We start from the raw sequence: 19,421 nt of genomic DNA, 5'->3' as shown, positions 1-19,421 counted from the left end.
GTTGTCACTGAACCAAGCTGTTAAAGATAGTCATTATCAAATGTAAAACAGCTGGCTCTCTGTTTAACGACGCTCTATTTATCGACTTTCTCTATTTAAAGACGACTTTTCACGGTCCCGGATGCTCTACTGTAGTTTAAAAGCATTCTATTTAAGGATGCATTCTACTTAAGGACGATTTTTCGTGATCCCTTGAAAATCGTTAAATAGAGAGCCAACTGCAATGTGTAGTTTCGACTGACTATTAAGGGTTAAGTACCTTTTGATAGCGAGCGCCATCTGTTTAATAACTAACTAACTATTAAGAGAAAGCAGCTGTAAAAAACTTGACAAACACAGATATTTGGAATATTTCTTTTCCTTCCCAAATAGGATAAACACTAGCTGAATTCAAAAGTTCAAGTGTGCGTCTCTCCTTGAAGTACCCATTGTCGGATTTTCGATTTTTCCGAGCTGGGACAAAAACTTGATACTGTCACCCTTGCCCATCTTCCTTCAAGTTTTTAATCGAACTTCAATGAAAAAAACAAAGAAACAGGGTGACTTTGCCATTCTCCAGATCTTGCCACCCGGAGTGAGGGCCCGCCTTGCTCCCCTTAGGTCCGACACTGGAATTACCTCAGAATTTTTACGATCCATCATACATCAGAGACGAAAACTTCGCCTGATAATAGTTCATAAACTATAAGTATAAATAGCACGTAGTTTACTGAAACAGCTTGCAATAGTTAGTTTTATGGCTCACTGAAAATTCAGGGTTTTAGCTTAATCCACGCAGCGAAGTGACATGGGAGTCTAAAGTGTCCTGAATAGCTTCGGTAAAAGGATGGTACGGCAGTGCTTCTGTTTCTTTTCGCTCGACTTATTGGGGGTGATGGCGTGTAGGTTGTGCACAGAAATTTTGGAACCCACCACAAATTCGGGGGCCTCTTCTATATTGTTTACTCAACATAAGCTCCCCAAATGTAAAATTGCAACACCAAGAAAAAACGTGCTTTGCGTCATGAAAATTGTAGGAGCGATAGAAGTAAGATGGACATGCAAATAATTAAAGAAACAAGACAAATGTGATTAAAAATTACAATTTATTCAGTACCTAATGTGTCCACCTCAGGCAGATATAAAGGCCTCAATCAGGCACGACATGCTATCAATGAGCTCATTAATGGTTTCTTGAATGAACCTTCGTGAAGCCACATCCACTGCTGTGTGATCATCAATGGTTTGGGTCAATGGTCCTCAGTTCATGTCAAGTCCAATGAGAGCCCACGGATGTTCATTGGGATTTAGATCTGGAGATATTACCGTCTGTTGAAGGATGTTAAATCAGGTCAGGCTGTTACGAGTTTTCCAGGTGACTCAATTCTCCATAGACAGAAACGAGATTCATCCGTGAACAATACCCAGGGGCTAGCCAATAGTACCCTTGTGACTGGTACCCGTGCACGTAATTGCACCGGACATCATAAATCATCAACATTGACCTCACCCGGAGAATTCCTAGAACCTTCTACTCTCTTGAATACAATAGAGAATGGATCCTACAGTATTCTCGCAACATTTAGAAAACACCATGCAAGAATTATCTTCAACAACTCTACATTCATGCAGTAAACCTTTCTATTATGTTCACTTATCTCTACAAACATTCAGCCATGCTTCAGTACGCAATGACGCGATAAAACCACCTCCAATACAGTTATATACACTGGTGTGCGAAAATTAAGGACGAGACGGTTTTTTCAATATAACTTTGTACAAAAGCGTTCCAAATCAACACATTTAATACCGTAAGATCCCCAATACGTAAGGACATGTGTAATGTAAGCAACACTTACTAAAAGAGAAATCAGAGGGATAAAAAGAAGCTTTATTGAAAAAATAGCATGGAGCGCAATGCGACTGAAGGCCGAAACATCCCTGTGATGGGTGTCCAGTAAGAAACATCCGGTCTTTAGTAGGGGATATGATCTCCCCCGACTGCTAGGCAGGTTTCACAGCGTCTGCCCATGCTGAGAATGAAGGTGTCAATGAGTTGTTGAGGCATTGCTGCCCATTCGTCTTGCAGCGCCAATCGAAGCTCCTGAATCGTTACTGGTGGTAAGGTATGAGCTGCCAAGCGTCTGCCTAGAAAATCCCATACATACTCGATGGGATTGAGATCCGGAGATCGTGCCGGCCAATCCATACGTTCAATATCCTCACTCTCTAAGAGCTGTTCGGCAGCTACTGTGCGATGACATGGTGCATTGTTGTCCATGAAAAGGAACTGCGGACCCATAGCGCCTCTAAAAAGACGCACATATGGAAGAAGAATCTCGTTACAATAACGGGTCCCGTTGACTGAACCTGCGTCGAAGATGTGAAGGTCTGTACGACTACCAAGCATGATGCCTCCCCAAACGAGAACACCGCGACCTCCATACCTGTCCCTTTCAATAATGTTCGAGGCATGATTGCGGCTTCCTCGCTCTCTCCAGATCAGTATGCGATGAGAATCGCTACTCAGACTGAATCTGCTCTCATCTATAAAGAGTACTCGTCCCCATTCATTGTCTCTCCAATTCTGGTGTTCCCGGCAAAACAGAGAACGCCTTCTCCGATAGGCAGGCGTTAGAGGTACACACCGTATAGAACGTCGTGCAAACAGACCACCACCGTGCAGTCTTCTGGCCACGGTAAAACGCGATATCGGTCGTCCAGTCGCCTGTGTCGTGTGTCTAGCGATTTCTCCCGCTGTCTGCTACCTGTTTCTTCTGGCCTGTAAGACAATATACCGGTCATCTGCGGGTGTGGTTCCTCGTGGACGACCACTACTGAACCCCCGGATAGCTGTTCCTGTAGTTTGAAATTGTCTCCAAAGTCGAGAAACGATGCTGTGAGCAATTCCGAATTCTGCAGCCACACTTGTCAGACGGCGGCCTTCCTCCAACTGCCCAATGATTCGACCTCGGATAAAAGCATCCAGATGTCGTCTAACAGATTGATTAATCGCCATTTCTCGCTGAGGCAGCAACTCGGTGTAATTTTAACTGCTATACGGCGTGCAATCTCTTTGCCAGAAATACTGATCTTACACCGACAACATGCTTTATACTACTCAGACAATCCCCCATTACGTCTGCCTGCATATCTGCGCATGTGCTACCGTACATCACCTTACTTAACCTCCTGATTGGTCTTCCTGTCCGCTCTGCCTCTTCGTTCAGCTGATATGCTAACTTTTCGACTTCGTCCTTAATTTTTGCACACCAGTGTATATGCCCTTATCAAATCATCCAAAGAAACAATAAACACTACGCAGTTTTAATTATCGGAAAAAATTCTGAAATAATGATTTTTCGTCTGAAACAAGCTTTTCAAGCAAAGGAAGATCCACCAAGAAAATTTATTGGCAACCGATTTGCTAAACCAGACAAGACAAAGACTGGTGAAATTAATTCATATGAAACGTCATTCAAACCCTCGACGAGGACTGCTCTGGAGGAATTATAATATGTCGTTCGGTAGCAGAATGTTTTTCAATATTCTGCGACGGCAATTAAAAATTCCAACAGCAGTCTGCAAGGTAGACCAGCATTAGATTAATCGTAACACTTACTATGAACGAGCAAACAGGAATGAGTGAAAATAAAAGGCTAAATTGAAAAGTTACGAGTAAAACGAAGACAATAATATTATTATATAAGACTTTAAAATAAAATTTGAAAACTGAGGCACAGGTAGCTGCGGGAACAAGTGCTTTTGACCTCTTAGCCACTGAGGTCTTCTGCATAAATTTAGGCGCTTTTTTTTGAGCAATCACGATTGCTAATTGTTTTTATTTGACCGTCTTGGATGTCCGTACCTTTTTCAAACTCCACCGTCCTCTGCAGGCGCGACTCCTCCCGGTAGCCGCTGCTCTTGGCGGCGGCGTTCATGTCCTAGACACACGCACGCTCATACACATACACGCACACACGCGCCTTTACACATACACACACGCCAACGTGCATACACACAGACACAGGTGTATGCACACACACAAGCCTATACATACACAACTATACACACGTAACCGCCGAGGAGGAGGGACAGGAAGCGTTTCTAGAAACAAGCGAGTGGGGTAATAACCAATGTGTAGGATCCTGTCGCAACTCGTCATTGCGAAAAACGTAATTTGAATTCAAAATTTTAAAATTTAAATAATTATTATTTTTCTTTTTTTACTTTTTTCTATTTGACTCTGAACTGTATTTTCTGGTTAAAATTTGAGAAATTTGTACAGAAAGCGAAGAAAATGTTTGCAAATCAGAAATAGGGTTACTATCACAAAGGTAAGTGGATGAAAACTCGCCACAGACACATCACGGACACACATCCGTACTGTCGTGTCCATTTCTGCTACTCACATCCGTACGTCACAACAGCGTTAGTAAGATTTGCAGCACAAAGAGGAAATTACACCCAAGGCACCGGTGCGAATCGAATCGACAACCTCCTGTACCGAGCACACTGGGGGGTGCTGGACCAGGGATTGCTCGGTTTCTAATCTGAATCAAAAATTCATAGCTGTCTTCGGAGTCCCATTCAACTGGTTAAACCACAAATAGTGGTATGTACGGGGGACCCTGGAGTAAAAAGTGTACTGAACACAGGCAAACACGACCACTCGGCCACGGAGGACCCCAAAATAAAAAGTTAAAAGAGAAAGTAGGAATTTCAATGTGCTCAAAGTAGGCTATTCTTCAGAAGTTGGAAAAACCTTCTGTTTTAAAATTCTGAGAGCAATATGTTTGCTTTCTTACAAGAATGTGAAGGAATATTTAAATGAAAAACAATTACTCCCAAACATATTTCTTAGAATGGCAGCTTCAATGTAGAAACATTCATATGACAGTTGTCTCGATTTCAATTTTTAAAATTTTTTGAATTAATTGGCAGTTTTTATTTGTCTGAAGTTTGTGCTTTTGAAGTCGGCAACGCAATCGACGCATGCGTTAAGATGATGAGTGTAATGAAATTGCAAATGGCGGTGACTTTGTTGCAACGTGTTAGAAAAGGAGGCTAATTATTGAATTAATAATTAATATTTCCAGAGAGAAATTGTTTTCTTTTTTATTTTCTTCTTTTTATTTTCACACAGGGTAAGTCTTTTCGATTAAAATATTCCATATTTGTTGATAAATAATATTCATCATGTGCATGTGTTCATCTCGGACATTTTTGAACTGTTATTATGAATAAAAAATCAAGTTAATTAATAAATTGATGCTTCAAAAAACTTTATAATAGCGCCTGGTACACATTTCTTAAGGATTAAATGGTAGTAAACTTTTATCAACTGCAACAAGAAAACCAAAAACCAATTAGTTATTCAGCCTAACTGTTCAGTTTTGTAATACTCTGAGCAAGGGCGCCCATATAGGGGGCAAGGGGAGGTTCAACCCCTCCCCCCCCCCCCCAGAAATGAGAACTTCCTTGCTGTTAGTGCTTTTTTCTTTGCAAAAATGTATAAAAATTTCTTTTCCAGCCGTTAATGAATAAGTTATTAAAAATGGTAAATTTTAATATCTTAAATCTGTACTGAAATCGGTTCCCATGGGGAAAATATTCTGCTAAACCACGGGGAAACATTTTCAGCCCCCCCCCCCTCTTAAAATTTTGCATATGGGCGCCCTTGACTCTGAGTAACGTAAAACTTAAACTAAAAGCATGTAAGTGGACTGAAATTTAATTTCTTCGCTGCGAAATTGCAGGCTAATTTGTTCGATCATACTAATTTCTGCAATACCTTTCGACCCAATGAAACATTTTTATTGACATCTTGTTCCTTTACTAAAGAATTCATAACTCATAAACGTCAAGTAATGTAATAACTTTGAGTGTACTATCTAGTATTTTTGGTACATTTGTATCGTCTTGTTAGGTTTGTTTTAGCTGAGCACTTTAATTCTTGTCTGAACATAGTCTGCCATTGATACAAGCATACTGAGATGACGATCTCGTATAGATGTCAAGAGTGAAATTACGGAGTAAGATTTAAGAACAATTGAGATTTTATACGCTCGATTGTTTTCAATGTTAACATCATTTACTACTGATACAAAAGTGGTCAAAATCATTGACACACGTTTGAAGATGGCTGTTTTTTTAACTTTGTATGCTTATAGAAAATGTTACGTGTCCCAAAATGTGAACTCGTCGATTGTTGATTTTCAGAGCAATTGTAGGATATCTTTATTCTACGACTTTGATGTCTAAACGTTGATTCGAGTCGAAGATATCATTTAAGATTATTTACTAATGAACTCACTGCAAAAAGCAAAATTCAAATATTTGCAATACGAAAAACGTTGTCCGTTCATTAATCTGCCAAACAAACAAAGTTAAAGAATGGTTTGTAATGTCTGATCTTTTAAGTTGAATACTCTTCTTGCTCTAAAACTGTTAATAACTGCCAGCATAGCTGACATACTTACAGTTGGAAAAAGTCATCAATAGTGCATTGCTTTGTCGAAAAGAAAGACCTTTTCTTAAGTACTCGGGTTACAAATATTGCCGATTAACTATCTTTGTATTGAAAATATTTGAATTTCGCTTTTTGTTAAATTTAGTGCTGAATTCTCTTAGAAAATTGCAATGCTTTCCACTCAGTATTTCATGAAACATGAACATTTTCTATAAGAAAAAATGTTATAATATTTCTAAAACTGTCCGCAATTTTAACCACCACTGTAAATATTTCTAATTTTATTTATGTCTGCAGCTTGCTTGGCATGATTGTTTTGAAAAAGCTATTACTGCTTCTCTTGGAAATGGCATTAAATGGTGTAAAGAAATGGAATTATACTTGTAAGCTTTAACTGTACCCATAACAAAGAAATTCATTCAGCTTTACCATGATCGTGCATTTTCCAAAATTTGGCAATATTTAAATGAATACTTGTATCCCGGACCAATCAAGTTGGATTCATTTATTTTTATCTAATGTAGTTCTTTATATAAACTTCGCCTTGTATTCTACAACAAAATCTAACAAACTACCATTATGAAAATATTTGTGAGATACTAGTCCAGACCTCCAAACGCATGTTTGGACTGGTTAACTATAGTTTTTCCTATTTACTTCGCCTTGGATTACATCCCCAAGTTTGAAAAAATTACCACAATCATAATTCATAAAGTATTCCTGCACCAATCACCCTTGGTAAAGGTACGTGATAATGGACTCGTTAATCTTTGCGCTGACTTCGCCTCGGGTTATATCACCAAATTTGAAAGGACCACCATCATCATGATATTTGCCTGATGCCTGTCCAAGCCTGGCTATTCATGTCTGTGCTGATGTCAGGCTAATGATTTGCTTCAATTTCTTAAGTAAAATGCGCCACAATAATTTCTTTAGTTGGTAGAATCTTTGCATCTTCCAGTGCTACGGGGTAAAAAAGTTCATGCGAAAGATTAAAAACAAAATCCTTGGTCCCCCCCCCCCTCCTCCACCTCCGATAATTGTTTTAAATCTTCATCTACTAAGGATCCTAGAGAACATACGTAGAAACTGTATTATTAACATTTTGGATACACAAAAAGCCAGTTGAAACGAAGGAATTTTAACTTTAAAACTTGATAACTTTTTCTGCGAAATCGTGTGATTGGTTGTTTGCCATAAGCAGTGTAAATGATTGCTGGGGAAATCATCATACATAGGTTCTACTCTAACTAGCTTTTCTTTCTATACATGGCGTAATTTAGTAGATAATTTAAACATGGGATACCATGTCTTATATCATTACATTTAACTTTCACGTTCGATTATAAGATTTTTTTATTTTTAGGGTTGTATTTTATTCGTACAAAAAAAAAAGACGTAGCTTTTCCACATTGATATACAATAGTCTCGAAAATTCGATTCTCTAAAGTTCGATGATCCGTTTTATTCGAGGTGCTTTATTTATATTCTAAGATATATATTTTTAATAGTTAAGAAGAAATGCTTTTTATTAAAATCGAAATATTTTGCTATTTTAAAACTACTTTAACTTTGTACAACGAAGTAATAAATTATTGAGAGGTCGATGTCAACGAAACTCGCCTTGTGGCATAAAATATTCAAAGACTATGACTACTATAGATGAATTAAGAAATGACTTGGAGATAACTTGGTATGAAAAAATCCTTAAAATTAACATTGCTCTGCTACAAAGAACGAATAAACAGTATTTTTAGAGTATCTGATGGCAATCACAAGAAGTGCACAATTTAATGCTAAATGAGTGGTAGATACGAAATTTTAACCTCCTGTGACGGTTTTTGTGTTATGTGAGGTACATATGGCTACAAACAAACGCGTACAAATGTCATTGCAAAACTTATCAAAATAGATTCGGGAAGGTGCCAACAACTTTACGGTAAAAAATACATTCAGATATGGTCAAAAAAACTAATTAAAATTCGTTTAGGAGTAATTTAAATATAAATTTATGTTGAAATTTGAGTGAATTTTCTTGAAGACAATATATATTTTTTTCATTATACAAGGAAGCATAGTAAAAATAAAATTTATAATGTAAAATTTTAATCACTAAGAATTGTTCGGCAAATCCGAGTTGGCGTGAGTTTCAATGACTTTGGATGTTTGAGAATAGTTTGCTCATAAAAACGTCTCTGAGGGGTTTTCCCTTTTATCCTTAGAAAACCACCCACGAGAGAGGGTTCATGTTGCAAACTGCGACATTGAAATTTTTAGGAGGTTTGATTTTACAGGTGCTTTGGCCTCAGTTTTGGATTTTATTCTGTGGTGCTCGTTGGCGATTGAAGAAGTTGGGCCGTACCCTCGAAGGGGGTTGGGGACCTTGCCTTGGAGTAACGTGTTTGAAAACGTTCAATAATACATAAAAAGTAGCATCCAATTGAGTTCAGAAATCTCGGAATTACTTGACACGTTATAAAAAGGAGTTTAAAGTTTACAAAATAATTTTTTAGTTGAGATTCGGAAAAAAAAGTTAAAATAAAATAAAGAGAAAAAATAAGTTTTATCTTTAGTCCTGAGCATTGTTGCCTGGATCCTGATTATGTCAGGATTGTCCTCGTTCCGAAAGTATCCTAAAATTTAAGCTTTCGTCCTGATTTGTCCTGAACTTTAGTAAAATTTTATGGTAACTAAGTTAAAAGCAGGGCTGTGGAGTCGGAGTCGAAGAGTCGGAGTCGGACTGATTTTGGGTAAAGGAGTCGGAGTCGGAGTTGTTAGAAAACTTACCGACTCCGACTCCGAGTTTCTTTTTTTCTTTCCTTTTCACTGACTCTCCTTGCATTTTTTAAAAACTGACTACCAATTGGTTCAATTACATGTATAAAAAGATACTAATGAGAAAATAACTGCCATTATGGCAATCAGCTAGCCTGAATGCTTACCGAACTTACTGTAGCCGTCCTCTAGTTTGCTTGCTTTTTAACTTAACTAATAGCGACTGTCAGCAAACGGTTTTGTTGCCTAACATTTTCAAGTAATCACTTTCAAATAAAAATAGAAATATAGTGTTTTGTTCGATCTCAGTTGTAAAATAGCGAAAGAAACGCAACAAATTAATAAGTCGAGGCCCGTAGCTAAGGTTGAAACGTTTAAGGGTGATCGACAAATTCAAAAACGTTCTGGCGCGAAAGCACGAATCCAAAAGATCCGATGAAAAATAATCTAATGTTTTTTTCTTTATTAAGACTATTTCTATAAGCTTGGTTCTCACTAAAAAGTATAGAACAAAATAAGTGTAAATGATTTCTTGATTGCAACACTCAATGATTGCAGCTAATCTTAAAATCTTAATATTAAGGTTAATTCTAAAGCAGACAATAAAATTTAAATTCAAAATTTAGCGAAGAAGAAATATAGGTATAGTAAAAGCTATTCGTATAAATTTGTATACCGGCCGCATTTTGTGTAAAATTAGCTCCTGATGTATATGTGCCCTATTTTCGTTGAAATTTGATTGATGAAATATAATTTAAAATATATTCGCGAAAATTTTCATAATTAAAGTATTTATAAACTCTGAAATTAACTTTGGGTGTCATCTACCTGATGGGTGTCACCCAGGGAAAACCACCCCCTCTCAAAAACTTGGATTTAGAAAAAAAAAAGCTTTTTTTCTCTCAAGTTACAGCTTTCAAAAATTGAAAGCACACGATTTGATCAATATCTATTTGTTAAACATTAAAGGGGGGCAAATTGCAGATAATCCTTTTCAAATTTTTTAAAAGGGATTTTTAAGTCATCTCACTTCTTAACTCGTAACTGCTGGAAAATTTGATTTTTAAATTGAATTTCTAACGTTGTATGCGTCTTGGGTTTACAATAAACAAAATGCGAAATTTTCATGAAAAGGAATCAATATTTCAATCTCTGTTTAGAGGTTTTCCCCCTTCCCCTGAAGGGAGAGAGGGAGTTGAAAAAATACAATTAAAAAAATCAAAAACATCCGGAGTCGGAGTCGGAGTTGGAGTCGGAGTCGGGCGCTTCAAAATCCAGGAGTCGGAGTCGGGGTCGGAGTCGGCCATTTTCCTTCCGACTCCGCAGCCCTGGTTAAAAGCGCTATTTTCGTCCAGTGAGATGCAACGTTTCATTAATGTGATTAAAAGACACGGGTAACAAACATCATATATTTTCTCTGGCGCAAAAGACAAGAAATATTCATGTTTATATCTTTCCGTTAGTTTCACACAAAGTTTCATGCTATCAATGTTTGACTACACTACATAATGCGACTGGAAAACACGTTGTTCGCCATTTAATGCCTATAGTTTCAGATTTTTCTTCGCGGACATGAAATGAAAATATTCCTCTGCTGCGTGTATGATCTTTTCATTTTCAGGCAGATTCTCTTGTGTGTATGCAGCCTCTGTAATTTATTTAAGTATGTTGGCTCTAGTAAAATTGAGATCTATTAACGTTAAAATAAATCCCAACAAAACATAAATGTGAAAAAGAAGCAAAGTTCGGTCGAAATGAGGTTCGAGGTAGACGGTGTCCCCGACAAAAAATAGTTCAGATCTAAACTGTTATTAACGTTAAAAAAAATATTGTCTAATATCAGATATCGTGTACAAATAGGTTTTAATACGATGTGTAAAATGTTGGAGAAATAAACGTTTTACTTAAAGCGCTATTTCTCTTCAACTGTCCTGGTTTTTGATCAAAGGTCAATCTGGACACTATATGGATATGAATTTTGTAGAACATTTAAATTAATAATTTGATTGGAAGATAGTCCATTAAACATGCCTGATGCGATCACATTCGGGGCTGTCCATAGATGATGTCATACTTTCTTTCCAAACTTATGCCCCACCCCCTTTTGTCATGAAGTGTCACACTTCACCTTACTCCCCGCTCCTCCCCCTTTGACACATGTCACGCGGTGTTTCATAAAAAAAACGGACTCAATTCAACTGGTTTTGGTTTTGAACTTTAAGTGTTCGATTAAAAGAAAAACAAGTGCAGGCTTTTAAGCCGTACAGGATAAAGAAGCCTGCTATGTAGCCCAGTCAATGAAGGTAAAAAAATAGGCTTTGTCGCAACTAATTTAGGGAAAGCTGAATTTTTGCAGGATGTTAGCACACCAAGTATACACTAAAAAAAACAGTCCCGACCGCCACCCCTCTTGTTTTCCTCCCCACCCCCTCCGAAACATTGCAAGAGCAGTACTATGATTATATGCTTTTCGTGTCGCAAAAAAATAAGGGGAAAGCTGTTTTTTGCAGGATGTTAGTACTTAAACTATAAACTAGAAAAATACAAAGTCCAAACCCCCCTCTTGTCCCCCCCCCTCAACCCTTCCAAAACATTGCAAGAGCAGTACTATGATTATACGCTAACAGCTCAAAAATTAATGATGTTACCGGGGAGTTCATTTTTCTATTTCATTCCTAACAATATTATAAACCATTGGGGCCCAACCTACGGCACGCGGGACACATCCGGCCCGCGATGCTGATCCGTGTCTCCGTGTGGCCCGTTGTTTTAAAATGTTACAACTTGAAGAGTGCGAGTGATGACAATGTTACAAATTAAGACCCAAATATTTAGAAATAGGTTTCTGAAAAACAGGTTGCATTTAACAAAATAAGCATCAAATAATGATAACAACAATTAATGATTTGCAATTTCTTTTCCTTTTCCGTATTTTTCCATTTCATTTAGAAAAGAGTAAAATATTTTGAAATTTTACATGTGCTCCAGCCCGCAAGAACGATTTTACTTGTATCTGCGGCACTTATGGGAAGAAAAAGATTGGGACTCTTACAAATAGATTATATTACATGCACTTTTTATGTAGATAGCTCAGTTTCACCATTTTAATAACTTAATCATATACAGAAAACTCGCTACAAAAAGTAACTTCAACAAGTTATAGCTTTTTATCTATACGTCTTGGGAAGAAATGTTTGGACAAAATTTATAGGTAATAACGTAATGACAGTCATTTAGTTGAAATGGAGAGACAATATAATGACGTTCACTTTATGTTTTACTACCATTGTACAATTTTTTGTCACAAAAGTTTATAATATGTTTGTGTCGCCGATAGTAGTCTACAAAATAGTCAATATTTGACTAACTATTTAAGTCTTGCATTAAATAAATCAGGAATACGGTAAAACGTGTCAAGTTGACCACCCTTGTAAGTTAACCACCTGTCTAAGTTGACTGCTTTTTTCAGGTACAGAATTAGTCCTGTATCATATAAATTTACCTCTATAAGTTGACCACCTGTTTAAGTTGACCACTAAAATAGTGCACGGCAAGTGGTCAACTTTCACAGGTTTCACTGTAGAATATTTCAACTGATTATTTCCTCGCAGCGGATATTATTAATGTTTAATATTACTTTTGATTATTATTTTTTAGTCTTTCATAAGGGGTCATCTTCTAATATTTCGTTGGTTTGGTCCGAAAATATTGTTACCGTGCATTCCACTACAGTGGCCACACATTGACGTGCAATCGAACCAAGATTTACGACAGTTTGTAACTCATAATGTTTTACAATTGCAAGATATTAGTTCACTTAGAGCAAAGGTAATCGCCATGAGCTTAGGAATCAGTCTGTTGCTGGAAGTAAATTGACAACCCGAGTCTTCTGGGGAAGTTTAAAACCTAACCAAGTTTGAATCTGGTGTTAAACCCTAAAAAGATGTTGAGAAGCGACGTCTGAAGTTGGTGGAAGTTTTGTTAAACCAAAATTTGACTTTAGCGACATTTTTGCTATTTTTTGCTTAAACACAAACTTTTATTCAAACTTGGTTAGGTTTTAAACTTCCAGCAAAAGAATGGGGTTGGCAATATACTTCAAGCAACTAACTGACACCTAAGCCCATCATGACAATAACCCCTGCTCCAAATGAACTTCTACTAATAATTTTTCGATTGTAAAACATTGTGTGTTACAAACTGTAGCTGTCTTAAAGCTGGGTTCGATTGCACATCTATATGTGAACACTGTAGTGGAATGCACTGTAACAATATTTTTGGACCAAACATTTTTCTGCAGACTATCAGCGACACACACGAACTATAACCTTTTGTAACAAAATATTGCATTTTCGTTGTAAAACCTTAAAGTGAACATAATTACTTTGATGCTCCATTTCAACTAAATGACTATTGCAGATCAGCATTGTATGGTTATCTGTAAGTTTTGTTCAAACATTTCTTCCCAAGACGTGATGATATAAAAGCTGTTGTTTCTTGAATTTATTTTTTTGTAGTGAGTTTTCTGTATGTGATTAAGTTAGTAAAACGGTGAAACTGAGTAATCTGCATAAAAAGTGTATGTAACGTAATTTTTTTATAATAGTGGTCCCCAATCTTTTTCTTCCCATAAGGGCCGCAGATCATACTAAAATCGTTCTCGTGGGCTAGAGCACATATAAAATTTCAAAATATTTTACTCTTTTCTAAATGAAATGGGAAAATACGGAAAAGGAAAAAAAAAACTGCAAATCAATAATTGTTATCATTACTTGATGCTTATTTTGTTAAATGCAACCTGTTTTTCAGAAACCTATTTCTAAATATTTGGCTTCAAATTGGGAACATTGTCATTAATCGTACTTTTCGAGTTGTAACATTTCACAAAACAGAGGGCCACGTGGATCAGCTTCGCGGGCCGAATGTGGCCCGCGGGCCATGGGTTGGGCGCCACCTGGTTTCTCATTGTTAGGAGTGACATAAAAAAAGGAACTCCTCGGTAACATCATTATTTTTGAGCTGTACGCGTATAATCATAGTACTGCTTTTGCAATGTTTCGGAAGGGCTAGGGGGAGGAAGAGGGGGGTCGGGACTTTGTGTTTCTTAGTGTGTAATTTAAGTACAGACATCCTGCAAAAAATCAGCTTTCCCTAAATTAGTTGCTACGCGAAAAGCGTATAATCATTGTACTATGCTTGCAATGTTTCGGATGGGGTGGGGAGAAAAGCAAGAAGGCTGGGGGTCGGGACTTTGTTTTTTTAGTGTATATTTTATGTGTTAAAATCCTGCAAAAATTTTGCTTTCCCTAAATTAGTTGCGACACAGAAAACGTATAATCATAGTACTGCTCTTGCAATGTTTCGGAGGGGCTGGGGAAAAAAGCAAGAGGGGTGGGGGTCGGGACTTTGTGTTTTTTTAGTGTTTACTTTATGTGCTAACATCCTGCAAAAATTCAGCTTTCCCTAAATTAGTTGCGACACGAAACCTTTATTGACTGGGCTAATGGGAAATTGTTGAATATTCAAAAATAAAAACACTTATTTTTTCAACCGAATTTATTACTTGTCTAGAATGTTTGTTTCAATCGCTACGTCAGATCTTCCTCATTCCTTAACCAAATTCCATGTTTTACGAATAATTTTAAATCGTATCATGCTGGCTAATGACGCATGATCTTATTATATTTTTTTCGCCGAAAAACTTTTTTACTGTGTTTTATAACGCATTCCTTCAATGAATAGCATTCGAAAAGGAAGGCACAGTTGCTATGTTTGTTGGAGCGTCGTACTGTTAATCAGAATGGCGCCAGTTCGAATCCGTGCCACTAAATATCTCTTTAATGTTTCTTTTTTTTTCCCGTCAGATGCTCACATGGGCAGGACTGTATTTGCCACAACCTGTTTTTTCACATGCAAAATTACTGATTTTTCACATGTCACTCAGCCACACTTTTAATGATATTTATATTTGAATTGAAAATACGTACAACCAAAAGGGGAGCGATGATCAAATTATCACAACGTTGTATTTAACGAGGTTTTGTTACTGATGTCTTCAAATTACATGCCTTCTCTTGTGCGCTTACTTTTTTCCGTTTACTTTTTTCGGTTTTTCTTCATAATATCTTTCTTTGAAATTTTTAAAGAGCGAAATGCCTTATGAAACGATTCGAAGTACATTGCGGAGTTCCGCACGGGTCGACTAGTCATCTAATAATGAAAGACTACAATAAAAGAGAATATTGGAAGACTTCTTTGCTTTGGTGCTTTCGGCGGTAATCTGGTAAAAGATCACTAGCCCACTTCATAAATTCTTCTTTTGTAGTATATTTTTGTTTCGCATTAGCCCCCATTCATTAAATTCTTTTTGAGCTACACCAGGTTTTTTTCCTATCTTATATTTTGCAAAAAGGTCTTTATACAGTTCACCTAGTTTAGACATCGTTTTAATGCAAACGTACAAGGTTAAAAAATTATTCAGTGCCAAAACAACTAGACCTGGATCCCACGCCCTTTTTCGTTATTCATTACTAACAAGCTAATTTTCCGTTAGTAGCTTCATTTTGTCAAGACGCTCAACATTAACCAGTACAAAAATTTTGTAAGTGGTAGCTAACAGTGGTAATAAGGACATAGTTTGTTGATTTGGCGGTTGTCAAATATTTATAACTAACTGGTTTCTTTTTTTATAATTCTCATAATAATTACCTAAATTTGCCGAAAAAAAAGTTCTGCAAAATGCACGATTTGATCAAAGATGTCCCACTTTTGCAACATGTGCTATTTACGAGGACATGAAATACAATTACTAACCAGCTGAATTTTGTTTGGTCAGTTAGTTAATATTTATGTAATTTGAGACACACATTGTCCTACAAATTGCGTGGTATGCTTTTCTGATCCGACACTCCAAAGTTGTCAATACCATAGGACCAATTTTTTTTTAGTAACCGTAGCACACTAATATCACGTGATAGATTAGTGTGTTTTGTGCTCAAATAAAACAGTGTCCTACGAGAAAACAGGTATATATCCCTAGTCCTACAATAATTGTTATTTTCGTTTTTCTATGTGAAACATTACGTAAAGCGAAAATATATTTATTGAAATAAATAAACTTTATCATCTTATATAAACAAAAAAATACTTTTACACAAAAAATAAATTAATTTTCATCTGACTCATCAGACAAATATTCGTCATCGTCACTGCTAGTATCACTCTCATCTTCATCAGTATCTTTTTCATTTTGTTCGTCTGTGATATCTAAATCTGTAATAACATGAAAAGAATTAATGAGTCGCCGAGAAATTAAAAAATAAATTTCAATAATATCAATAGGGTTCCTTGCAATTCATCAGATAATTCTTCGAAGGATAGACTTTGAGAACCATCAAAACAATAATATTCATATTTGCTATCAATTTTTATCCATCCATAATTTTCAGGAACTTTATCTGTGGGACGACGCATGTGTGCTTTACACCATACATTGCGGATGAATACAGTTCTTTTAATTTGTTGCAGTAATTCTTGTTTTGTTGGTGGCGAACTGGAAGGATCATACCCTACGATATTTTTTTAATACTTCTTCATTCTCATTTTTTGATTTATAGCCTTTTTCGAATAGCTCATACCGTCCTCTGTTGATATCATTTTTTGCTTTTAATGAGTACTCTACATACTCTTCAATAATTCGAACTACTTCATTGGAAGTTGTTAATGCTGTATGTTCACTTCATAGGAGTTGAATAAAAGCCTCTTGAAAATTTTATTTTTCTTTAAAATACTGAAAGGTCTTTTTTTTTCCTTTACGAAAAAAATCAGGATTGTAGTCATTTCCTGCAAAAATATGGCATATAGCAAGTGAGCACGATAATTGATCTCCAATCTTGGCCTATATTTCATTTATGTTCAAGTATATATTTTTTTATTTGTGCTTAAATCAATTATCACTTGTATTTCATCTTTTAAATACTTGAAATTTGCAAACATTATTATTGGTATGTCAGAATCTGTACAATGTATCTGCACACGATAGTTACAATTGAATTGACAAACGTGGTACACAATTTTGGTGTCAGCTTCTTCATGATAACAAGAAATTAATATAATAAGTAGATTATATTCAATAGTTCTTTTTATTTTATTATCACTAGACATCTCATAGTAACATTGATCATAATTAAGTTTAAGTCTTTCATTCAATCAATGTAAAAAATTCATCCCTTGTCCAATCTTCAATTGAAAATTTGACAAATTTTTCTTTCAAGTTGCTACTCCTCAATATTTTGCAGAAATCTGCAGGGCGATTATTGTCTCTATGTATGACGTCATACTGTGTATCCTCTTCACCTCTCAGATCATGTTCAAAATCTTCAATATTGGGCTTTTCGTACTTGTCAAATAAATATGTACTTCAGTTTTACTTTCTTCTATATCTAATATATAGAAGAAAGTAATTGGATTCGTGCAAATTTTCGAATTTCGAATTTTGACGGATTCGAACGTTTTGAGGTGTGCTGAGTCCATTTCGACTATTTTTGGAAAATGTCTGTCTGTCTGTCTGTGTGTGTGTGTGTATGTGTCACGTCTGCGTGTGACCAGTTTTTTGTGGCTGCTCTACAGCAAAAACTACCGCATGAAATCGAATGAAATTTGGTACACATATGTGCCCCTACGTGAACTTGTGCCCATTGGTTTTTGGCACGAATTCCTCCAAGGGGGGTGGAGCAATGGGACGTTTTTTGAGTTACGCGTGCTTGCTATTCCTCAGGAAGTAACTGGCGGAATCAAACAAAATTTGGTCCATATGTTGCCATCAACAGGAACAGGTGCTGATTCAATTTTGGTGTCAATAACTCAAACGGGGGTTGAGCTATAGAACGTTTTTTGTTGTCAATTGTGACTGCTGTATCTCAAGAAATAATGAACGGAAAGAAAAATTTATCGGCAAGTAGCCCTTAGTGGGTATAAGAGCTGATTTTATTTTGGTGTCAACAGCTAGAAAGGGAGTAGCGCAATCGCCCGTTCTTTTTTTCCATTGTGAGTGCCCTATCTCAAGAAGTAATACTACGTTCTGGTTGAAATTTGGAATATATGTTAATCCATATTTAAACAGGCTTTGGTTCAATTTTGACGCCAATCGCTGCAAGAGGTGTTGATTTTTTTTTTTTTTTGCGAATAAAAATAGCTTTATTAATGCAACAATAAGAAAGATAAATCGTAATAGATTGTCGTCTGTGTATTTCTCGTGATTTTAATTGTATGGAAATGATCGGAAATATTATCCATAGACTAATAATAAGAGTAGACCGAGCTATGGCAACCCTTTTGCTGCTCATAAACCAAACCATGTGACTGGTGGATATCCTAGCAACAGCGGGCGTTAATCGTAGCAGACGATCAACGCCACCGCGAAATAAAATAAATAGAATTGATGGAATACGGAAGAATGATCTTTTATGGAGTCCGATTTGTAAATTTGTTATTCTAAGTTGTAAATATTTTGTTAATATAGTGAGTTTTTCGTTTAGATAGTATTGTGCATTTTCTTTAGTCAATTTCAATAACTTTCTAAGCAATAAAAGATGCAAGCGACCAAGAAGAATCAGCAAACGGTAAGATTTTTACCTACAGTTTCAATTTAAGATACTGATTAGTACATTTTTGCGTTAACGCAAAACGTTTACGCCATTTCGTTCACGCCAACGCTGACAGCTCCAAATGAAATAAAAGTTACCGAAAACTGATCAAAAACTATTACTAATGTCAAAATAATGCATAACTAAAAGAAAAACAGTTCAATCTCTGCACCTGGAAGTTTTTTTTAATGCAAACACATTGTCTTAAAATACATGTCGAGTGCCAAACTATAGATAATGCTGCCATCTAGCAACCATGCTGCCAAAGTCTTCGCCAAGCCCTTCCACTAGTCACATGACACATCTATGAACCAATTTTCTTTATCAGCAAGAATGAGGAAGCTCGGTCTACTCTTATTATTAGTCTATGATATTATCTCAATGATTTAAAATTTTTAACTGTTGCCATCTTATGTTTGTTAACAAATAAAATATTTATAATTAATTCAAGCAAGGCTTTTAAAATAACTTTCAATTTTCGCTCTTTGCTTTGCTTTCGCAATAATTCAGATATTGGGATGGTCGTCTAGTTTTTGCATGTGTAATTTTGT

The sequence above is a fragment of the Uloborus diversus genome, chromosome 9 (assembly GCF_026930045.1).
Source record: "Uloborus diversus isolate 005 chromosome 9, Udiv.v.3.1, whole genome shotgun sequence".
NCBI classification, from domain to species: domain Eukaryota; kingdom Metazoa; phylum Arthropoda; class Arachnida; order Araneae; family Uloboridae; genus Uloborus; species Uloborus diversus.
Note: the sequence above shows the minus strand (reverse complement) of the source record.